This window comes from Sinohyriopsis cumingii, chromosome 19, assembly GCF_028554795.1.
Source record: "Sinohyriopsis cumingii isolate HCF-2022 chromosome 19, ASM2855479v2, whole genome shotgun sequence".
NCBI classification, from domain to species: domain Eukaryota; kingdom Metazoa; phylum Mollusca; class Bivalvia; order Unionida; family Unionidae; genus Sinohyriopsis; species Sinohyriopsis cumingii.
The window spans coordinates 34,829,134-34,839,995 of record NC_142979.1 but is presented as its reverse complement, the minus strand read 5'-3'; the positions used below and the strand labels follow the sequence as shown (position 1 = coordinate 34,839,995).

At 35.7% G+C, this 10,862-nt stretch overlaps 1 protein-coding gene across 1 annotated transcript in view; it reads left to right on the top strand.

Annotated features, from left to right (window-relative positions):
* The first annotated feature begins 373 nt into the window (after nt 1–373).
* LOC149775423 (argininosuccinate lyase-like) overlaps nt 374–10,862 on the top strand; it is a 98,072-nt gene continuing 87,583 nt past the window's right edge. The window contains exon 1 of the mRNA XM_089944080.1: nt 374–413. The gene's annotated coding sequence lies outside the window, so the exon portion shown is untranslated. The remainder of the gene's footprint in view (nt 414–10,862) is intronic.

Sequence of the window (10,862 nt, the reverse complement as noted above, 5' to 3'; positions counted from 1 at the left end):
TACACACCTGTTATGACTTCCTTATAGCGAGTAAATATGAATATATGACTAAATTACGACATGTCTTCAGGTGTATATACTGAGACACAGTAATGGTAATGTGCTGGTGACTCGTCTGTCGATAATCTATCCCAGCGAAAAGTTCTATCTCGGCAGCCTTCCATATCAACTACAATACAATAATTGCGTGAGCATACGCAGCCTATGGTATAGACCATTGTGCCGTATCTACGTCAAGTACTTAGTTGTTCACCACTTGTCGTTCCAGGATGTAATTTATACATGTATTTTCAAGGACCAATTTGTATAGAGAGGTTACTGACGGATATTAACTCTCTCTCTCTCTCTCTCTCTCTCTTCTGTTAGAACCAATAATCACTAACCGAAGTGCCGTCCTTGCTGCCTCCATTGGGGTATCTCTATTTATTTTCTTTCGTTCTGTCTCTCTCAGCCTTTATTAAATACACATTATATAGTATACATCAATTATTTATACCTAACGGTGTCCGTTGAGTTAGTAGAGACTGGACCACTTCCTTCCAGATATATTAGATTGATGTTACTGATTTATAGTTTGCAGATCTATTTTGCCTCATTTATAGAAAGTGTACATTGTTTGGAGTGGGGGTGGGGCTAAGTTGGTTGCATTTTTGCGAGATTTATATTTAACACAAAATATGAAGTGAACAACATTGCTCCAACATAGCTTAACTGTTTATTTGCTGGTTCATTTAAAGGGTCAGGGGAAACTAGGACTAGTTCATTCCATTATTACACGGGTCTTTTCCTCGTTTCCATTCCCCCTTGATTTACTTTATTTGACACCTCAAACGTAATCTCTTAACACAGAATTAACCAGTAAAGAGTATTTCAGTTATTATTAATTATTCGAGGGTTGGATGCAAATGTCATGGCCGTTTTAAACATATAAAAAAGAAAGAAAAAAAACCCACTCCCATCATTTCTCGAAAGGCTTTGCCATAAATTGCTAATTGGGATGCGCGGTTTTAAGTTTGTAATCACGAATGGGTAGGATAATAGTCATCTGTTTGATGTCTTCTCTAATGCTCACGGCTGGATCAACGCTTAATCTTAGTATGTGTCGGTTTAACAAACAGTAGCCAATTTATGACAATGGCAGACATACCGAGTCTACGTTTGCAAAAATTCTTTCTGCCTCTCTTTCTCTCTCTCTGTGACATATTTGAAAATTCTGGACCACTAGTTACATTTTTTATACCATGACTGTCTTTGATGCACAACTAATAAAAGTGACCGACACATTAATTTTGACGCCAGCTCGCAGTGACGTCACCACGGGCCCCACAGCAAACCTTTTGTAGCCCTACCCCCCCCCCCCCCCTTAAAGTCACGTATTGTTTTCCTGGTTGGACCGGGCCCTACAGCACGGCTGTACCTGCTACCACGGTAGTTACGCCACTGGGTTCTCACATACTATCAACTCAATGTTTGACCTTAGTACTGCATTAACAAGTACAAAGTCACCATCGTTACTGTACCACTTTTCTCGAAGAACCACAATTACCGCATTTTGCCATTTCTATTTAATTTAGTTGCGAGATTTTCTTATCACGATAGTATGGTATTCGAGTAATAAGGAATAGGAGAGTTTTGGATCACGTGTCTAAAAATCCAGTTGTACAAAAACTTATCATCCAGTAAGGTCTAGGAACTCTGGGCTCAGTGCTCAGTAGCATACTAACGTGTGTGTGTGGGGGGTGGGGGGAGGGGAACTAGGTTGCCCCGGGCTTCAGATGTCTTGGGGCGCCGATACCACGAGCGCCAGAGATCCTGAGGCGCCAAGACCCATTGGGCCATTCCTTCGCCCCGGGCACCATTTATCTTTAGTACACCATTGATTCTGCTTTCGTTTTTATGCTGTAATAAAAAACGGTGGTGTAGTCATATGGGTGTGTTTATGCCGTTAAGGAAACTGGTCCAGTACAATGGGGGTAACAAATATGGGGGTGTTTTATGCAATAGTAAGGTTATATTGGTGCTGTTTTGTCCAGTAGTAAGAAAATTTGTGCAGCAATTTAACTGCTGGTCAAGAACTGTTCTATGCCACCGCATCCCCATAGTTACTCAACTGCATGGTAGAAAATAAACGTATAAAGTTTACGGGCAAAAGTATGGAGAGGTAACTTTAATGACGAAGATGGTAGTGGAAGCAATGCCGACGAATAAGACGACAACGACGGCAATCGAAATTTTATATTTTGTTCCGCATAACTTTAGAACAAAAAAATCCATCTAATAGGAACAAAAATTATTTCTTTTTAATCTTTAAAAATATCTATTTTATATTTTGAAACAAACATTACTGTTGGTAATGCCTAATATTTACCATAAAAATGGATGTTGTGGACTCAGCTTAAATGACTCAGTCACTGTCAGCAACAGGGGATGATTTCTTCATAATTAGAAAATATATATCAATGGAATGTTTTCTGCATAATTTGAGTGTGCAGATTTCAAAAATGAACCCAGCTTTATGATACCTTTTCAAATCAATTCACAGGAAGCACACACATGTACCGTCCACTAAAGCGGTCTTTGGCAATTTTTGAAAATTCTTGACCTCATGTTATTTCATGCTGAAATTTGCATATTTCTTATATATATTTTATATAGAAATGTTTTGTGAACATTCATCTTTAAGAATAAATTGACTTTTTCTATGTGCCAGGTAATTCAGAAGCCCCCCTCCCCCCGTGCCTTTAAATCACCCCACCCTCCCCAAGATTTTTACATGAAATACTATATTTTTGAGTCATACACAAATTGAAATTAAATGTTGCTTTTTAAAATGGAATGTTTTCTGCTTAATTTGAGTGTGAAAATTTCAAAAATGAACCCATCTTTAGATATCATTTCAAATAAATTCACAGGAAGCATTCAAACACATGTACCGTCCACCATTTTTAATATGGACACAATTCTGGACAAATTCCTCATTCAGATTTTCATAACTGCACAGGTTTTCCACAAAGTTTTCATTACAGTAAGTCAGGATTTCTATAGTGTCAACTTAGGATGGTGCAGCATTAAATTTTGGATGTCCTAACTTTGCGATATTTTCATAATAATTCTGTTTTGAGCAATATTACATAGTTCACGAAGTAAAGACAGCGATAGAGAAGAAACTAGCAATGAGTTGGTTCTCAATAAATATTTATGATTATGTATTTGTTTAAATGGAGAAATACTACAGATCGATTCTCTATTCCTTGGCTTATGATGATAATATTCATACTGATATTCACAAAAAATGGCATGAAAATTTTAAATGAATTTGTTTTCATTCATCAAAACTTTTACCTCTTTTTTTCCGTCCCTACTAAACATTAACATTTTAATTTTAATACCAGTGTCTCTAGATAAGAATCGTATCTAGAACAGATGACCTGACATTGATACTATCTCAGTGATCACATACATATTATCAATATGTCTAGTATCACTATTTCGGTGAGTGATACTCCCGTCGAGTCTCTAACCTCGAAAATATATTACACAACGAAAGTTGTACAAATATTTTGTAATAAGTTTGTTATAATGAATGATAGTACGTCTGTATAATCCGATTAATTGTTATAAACGTCATCCTTTTCATACAATCAAGTTTTCGTGTGTTTTTGAACCCAAATTATGTTGTATTGTTGTCATTGTTTACATTTTGTACGTACCCATGTGCCGGGAAGAGTTATCGTTTTTGCTGGCATGGGTGACCTTTGAAAAAGACGTAATTTGTGGGTTTTCCACAAATATGCGCACACATTCTACCATTATTCTCGTAAAAAGATATCCAGAGCATTTAAAAAGTAGGTGTATGTGAGCTCATATGTTCGTTTATTTAGTTTTTCAGCGTTTTCAAAAATTCGGTTTTCGTTTTCTTCCGCTGGATAAGTTGTAGAAATGGCCCGATGTCATATACGTTAAATACAGACATTGACCTTTCAGCCATGGATACATTCGGATGTAATAATGTCGGCTTTTTACATATTAAAGCGGAGAAAGTATCGGGTGTAATGGGGTTAACATTTTGAGAAAACGTTAATCTTAATCGCCAGTGCCCTCTAGCGGCGTCCCTTGTCAGCAAAAATGAAATTAACGCGAGAGAGGTTAAGTCAGAGTTACCTACCTTAGACACTCTTGTGCAACAGACCAATGTTCTTCATCCTGGTATGAGAATCCTGTTGTAAGAAAGAAACGTTTGCTAACAAGCGGATTTTAGACGAGAACATTGTATTGTTTTATTTATTAATACTTGGTGAGAAATTACATTCACTGAAAGCCCACAATTGTAATATTTTGAACAATGTCAATTAAGCCTGGTGAAAATTATTTTGGTTAATTGTAATCACTGGGTCTCGTATCGCTGCTTAAAATTGACCTATCACACATGTACTATATAATAATTACAAGGGAGGACACTTCTCTCCTTTCTCGCGCGACCTATTTAAGAATAAACGCTGTTATTTCAAGCCACATTTCGCGTTAGCGTAATAAATTTGGTACTGATGTTTAGCTTCGGCATTCGACTCAGTATCCCTATCAAGTGTTCGACTTAACATCATACCTTTAAGGGATGTCAGATCACTTTTCCCCGGTAAGGCTCGACATATACCTGATCGCGCCCGCTTAATATGCAAGAATAACGTCCTGAATGGAATACTACCTTCTCATTGGCCAACTGAAAATAAGTTATAAAATAAATACAGGACGTCATTTTCTTTTAACTAATGAGAGGACAGTATTCCATTCAGCACGTTGTTCTTGCATATTAAGATATTCTTAAATGGGTTGCGCGAGAAACGAGAGAAGTGTCCTCCCTTGTAGTTATTATATAGTACATGTATGACAGGTCAATTTTAAGCAATGATACGAGCCCTTGTAATTGTAATTGTCTCAATTATTAATCCCTACAAAGCCTCCTGGTCACGATTGTCATCTTCATGGGTCACAAGGCACTTGATTCATGGGAAAACCAATGATAATTAGGAGTGTGTTATCTTTGGTTTCCCAATGAATCAAGTGTCTATGTCACAGGTGCTCGATGCGAGCTTGATTTTAATGTTAAAGCAATAACATGAAGGAAAAACGATTATACTGACCAACAAAATTGCCTCAGATTACCCTATGACCCATTCTGACAAATGTAGGACCCTGCCTATGCTTCTTTTATAGTATGATAGACAGGATTGTATGTCAGAACGAGTTATGGGGGTAATCGATGGTAATTTTGTCACTTGTTATGATATTTTTCATACAGGTTATAGCAGAGATCGACCAACACTGTTAATTGTTAAAAATAGCATGCCTATTTATAGCTTGCAGACTCTGCTGCAGAATTTAGGACAGATAAACTGGATTTTTTACTACAACATAAATGGGTGAACACACTGAAGAGATTGCATCTATCCCCGAAAAGCAAAAACCAAAATAATTGCGGTGCTTCAAGACATTGTTGCTTTGGACTTTGTAACAGCGATAGTAGATATTGAGATCCTGAACATATGATGTGTGTATTTTGGATTCCATTTCCAAAACAAAAAAAGATCTCGCAAAGTGTGGGCATTAGGTGTGTGCTTGTGGAAGGGGAACTTTCACTACTGACAAAATCACAAGATGGACATATATCTGCAGTAAACATTTCGTAGGTGAGAAAAGATCGACGACGGATCATCCCGACCCTATCCCAGCAACACTTATACCAAATCAGGTTCGTCATTTACATCTATTTAGAAAATAGAACATGTTCAATTAACATCAGGCCTAGGTGGATATTTGTAATCAATAGATGTGTTAGTAACAAAAAGCCTTTCAGTTCCATGATACAGGGGCGGATAAATAAATAAATAAAAAAGTACACAAGAGCTCAAACTTTAAAGAGGATATATATATATATATATATATATAAATACACACACACACATGCACAACAAAAATAAGAAAACACACTTAAGATTTATTGAACTGAGTAACTTTATTGCATAGTTTAGAATATACCAGTTATTTATATATATATATATATATATATATATATATATATATATATATATATATATATATATATATATATAAAATTATATGGAGTCCTGCCTCCTCAATCATTTGTATACTTCAGAATTATATACAGGCCTGCTCAGTGCAGGGAGGGTACTTAGGGTCCCACCATCAACTCAGATATCAGAAGAAAACAAATATTTTAACAATAAATTTCAAAATGTTATCCTTGCAGGTGTCTAAATTATGGTCGATTACTACAGGCTTGATATACAAAACTGTACAAAGATGTTTATATTCAAAATAATAAACTAGTAGTGGGACCCATGGGGCATAATTTATGTATTACCAAAATTTGCAGTTTATATATTACATAGTAAGACAATGTTACTTCATTAACTTTAATATGTCTTCTGATTCGTTTTGTAGATACCAGAAGAGGCCATCACGTATAGAGCAACCCCTGTTTGTGATGCCGGAACACTAACTACCTAGTATGGCAGTGATGTGGTTGCCAATAAAAATATAAAGGAGACAATGAGTCCAGAAGGGTGGAAACTTCCTTAAAAAAATACAAAAGTTGCATCACCAATAGATTTTATTTTGATATTCTATCTAAAAGTAAAATGATTCTTGAATATTTCAGTATGGCATGTTATGTATTAAACGATAAACATTTCTACATTATCATAAGTTTTAAAACTTCTTGTGTGTACAAGTGTTTTATCACTAAAAGAATATACAACTTTATTATTTTGAAATGATACATGTAGATTAACTCTTCAAAATGTTTTAAAAACATGAATTAAAACTGTCTTCAGTATAGACTAAATCAAAACAATGAATCATGTCAATCACTTCATTATATATATATATATATATATATATATATATATATATATATATATATATATATATATATATATTTGTACACTGTAGGTATGAATTTTCCATTGTTGAAGGCTGTAAGGTAAAAGCAGCAATAAAAATTCAGTTCCATACCATTGTTTTCTATTTCCTTACACATGCTATATTATTAGCCGCTGTCATTGTTTGTCCTACATTTTCACTTTATCACGTGATATGCATAACACATTTACATGATGCATCACCGATGCATTTTGTTCAACATTAATTTCGCATCGAGCACCTGTGCTCATCTTCATATGTACTGAATTTGCAAAAGAAGTTATTGATTTCAGAGATAAAGATTTCAGTTGTTCAGACATATCATAACACCTTTTATTATATGCTCATTTTTTTCCCGATTAACTTTACATTGTCAGATATGTTCAGTACTACCCGATATTGAACTCGCGTGACAATACACATTTATCATTCACGTGAACAAAGGAACTACTTCCTATTGTAAACAAACAATGGACGCAGACACCAGTACTTTTGATTTGTATACAAATCATGTACACTCGCGTAAGAGGCTCTTTACGTTGTGGTTGTTTAAATTTGTTTCTGAATGAACTAAAACGGATAATTTGTGGACTGCCACATTCCAGCTGTTTTGGCACATTCCACATTGATACAATGTTACGGATTTAGGCTAGCTACAGTATATAACAGACGCAAGGTCCTTACAAATAACATACAATTGACAAGTCGTATATACAAGTTTATAATTTCTAACTTGAATGTTACCAGGAATAATTAATAGTGTCATCTTGTCTGCAGTTCAAATCAAGTTTTCAGAATAAACAATGAGCCTGCTCACTGTCCTCCTCTGGTTTCTGAAAAAAGTCCATTTTCAGCAGAGTGATCAGGTTCTTAGGACTACACATATGTCAGGGATGATTTCAACAATACAGTTTTGGGGAGTCCATTCTTAGAATTGGAATATCTCAATGCAAAACAAATAATTTCAGGATTTTTTAACATGTAGGTGTGTATTTTTTAACCTCAAAACCATCAGCACTCATAATTTGTGTTGCATTATATTTCTGTATGTCCCATAATGCAGATTAAAACATTCACATTATAAACCATAAATGGCTACATAATTTTGTTTGTTCTTGTTTTGTTAGAGTACATTAAAAAAAATGATGCAATAGCTGGGCAGCAAGTTCAAAGGCTTTGACTGGCAGCTGGGTGGGAAAATGTACTAATATCTATAGTGATTGAATTCAGAGGCAGAAAGACCCAGAGATGAACATGTCATTTATAAGAGTATTTCAAATAAACAACTTAAGCTTTCATTATTGTGTTCATTTCTGAATGTAGCAGAATAAGCAGTGCACGTGACCTCAGAATCAAGACATGTAGAGACTTAGACAAAATGTCATTCACAAATTTGGATATGTATATTGCGGTTAAATGGCAAACTTACGAAGATTGTAACGATATTCAGAAGAGTTCTAAAGCTGCTAGCATTGATAGTTCGGATGGGACAGTAGCCAAGTGTAAGTGTGTGATGCCTAGCTTAGTGCTTGGAATAAAACCTTCCTTGGATTGACAAAATTCAGTCTCACTCCGATGGACAACAAGAGCTATATCAGTGTTATAAAGAATGTAGAAATTAAACTCAATGACAACCAATAATTCTAATTTTCACAGTTGTTTAGGAGGGCCAAGGGTCACGCTACCAGGCGAAGTGGGCGATTAAATCGGCTAAAAATGTTAACTTCTTCTGTTATGAAAGCGAAAACGACTTTGCCCTGTTATTTTTTAAGAGGTACAATGACTGACCATACTTTTTTTAGATGCCCCCTCGCCTTTGCCCAGTTAGTTCTAGTGTTGTAGCAAAATGTATTCATTAAGACATGAGTAGCTAGGCTCAGTTTTGTTATCAAGAGAGTCCAGGACATGATCAGATGGAGTAGCCTGAAATAGCCTAAAAGGTTTGTAAAAATCACTGTCACCCAAGAGGTAGTCTATCTGGACTTTTTTTGTTATGTAAAAGATGAGAATGGCATATGAACAAGTAACTCTGTAATCTGAATACTAGAAATGCAACCATTATGTCAGGGCAAATAAAACAGAACTGCCCTACCACTCGGAAACCTTGAAATGGTGAACAGACCATCGAGATATTTATAACAATATTGCATCATATTATAGGCTTTGTATCATGAATTGTATTGAAACACAAAAGTGTATCATTTCACCCCCCATCAACCTTTATGTCAGTTTTCCCATAAAAGATGATGATGCAAAGGAAGAAAAAGAAGTATGTTTTGAAATAAATTTTGGTGCTGATTTGCTGATAGAAGGTATTGGAAATTTGACTCTTAAAACATATTGTGACTCAGTGGATGCATCTAGATCCATTACTAACAAACCTGATAATTGTATATAGTATTTCAAATTATTAACAAGTGAGAAGATGACTTCTTTTGTGGAAGATCTTGCAGAGTTTTGACTAACCTGTTTTGAAGGTTGCCAATGTGTACACAACAAATGTTAAGCAAAATAAAAAAGTTGTAATGTTAGTACACTGTACAATCAATGAACAGTTGTTCATCATCATTTTAATAATCTAGCATTAAAATGTGCAATGCTCTCACAATGCTTTACAGCACCTGTAACTTCTGGCAAACAAATTTTCTCTTGCTTTTAATCACTGTTGTTTTATAGTTTGATTAGCTAATTAAGCATGTTATTCGAGAGATGGTATTTATTTACAGATTTCTTTCTTAGGAAATAAAGATGAGGATTTCAGATCTAACTGCATATTTAAGCTCATTTACCATGAATAGTAACCATGTATATATATAGACTAATTGTTCCCAACCTTGTTTGGCCATGATCCCAACAAATATTTGTTCTTGAGTCTCACAACCCCATTTCCGCATTTTGATAAGTTTTGTCACCGCCAAAAAAAGAGCCTGCCCTGATTTGGATTGCGATCTGGTGAGATGGGAACCATTGATATAGGCTGCCAAGTTCATTCCCTTCCTCGTGGATTTGTTTATCTGACCTGACTGATGGCAGAGTACAACTGTTTTAAGCAGAATCCATGCGAGATAGTTCGCTGGTCTTTGTATCCAGATGGCAGGTATAATCCTTCTGTTCACCCAATAATGTTAAAGACCAATATCTTTCAAGATTCAGTATTATTCAAGTGGTTAGGCATATATGACTTTTTTGATGTATCAGTAACTTCTATCTAAAATGTCTGTGGAACTGTATCAGTACTTCTGTCTAAAATGTCTGTGGGACTGTAACAGTACTTCTATCTAAAATGTCTGTGGGACTGTATCAGTACTTCTGTGTAAAATGTCTGTGGCCCCCTATCATTACATCCATCTGATTTGTCTGGGGGACAGTATTAGTACTTTTCTCTAAACTGTCTGTAGTACTGTATCAATATTTCTATCTAAAATGTCTGTGGGACTGTATCAGTACTTCTAACTAAAATATCTGTGGGACTGTACCAGTACTTCTATCTAAAATGTCTGTGGCACCCTATCATTACATCCATCTGATTTGTCTGGGGGACTGTATTAGTACTTTTCTCTGAACTGTCTGTGGTACTGTATCAATACTTCTATCTAAAATGTCTGTGGGACTGTATCAGTACTTCTAACTAAAATATCTGTGGGACTGTACCAGTACTTCTATCTAAAATGTCTGTGGCACCCTATCATTACATCCATCTGATTTGTCTGGGGGACTGTATTAGTACTTTTCTCTGAACTGTCTGTGGTACTGTATCAATACTTCTATCTAAAGGGGCCCAGAGTGGTCTAAAGCACTCTCTGTTACGGATCACTGCCATCTCACCTCTGTCTGCGTGGGTTCAAGTCTCGGATTCACCCAATGTGGGTATGTGAGAAAGCTTGCCAGTAGCTTCTCGTGGGTCAGTGGTTCTTTCCGGGGTT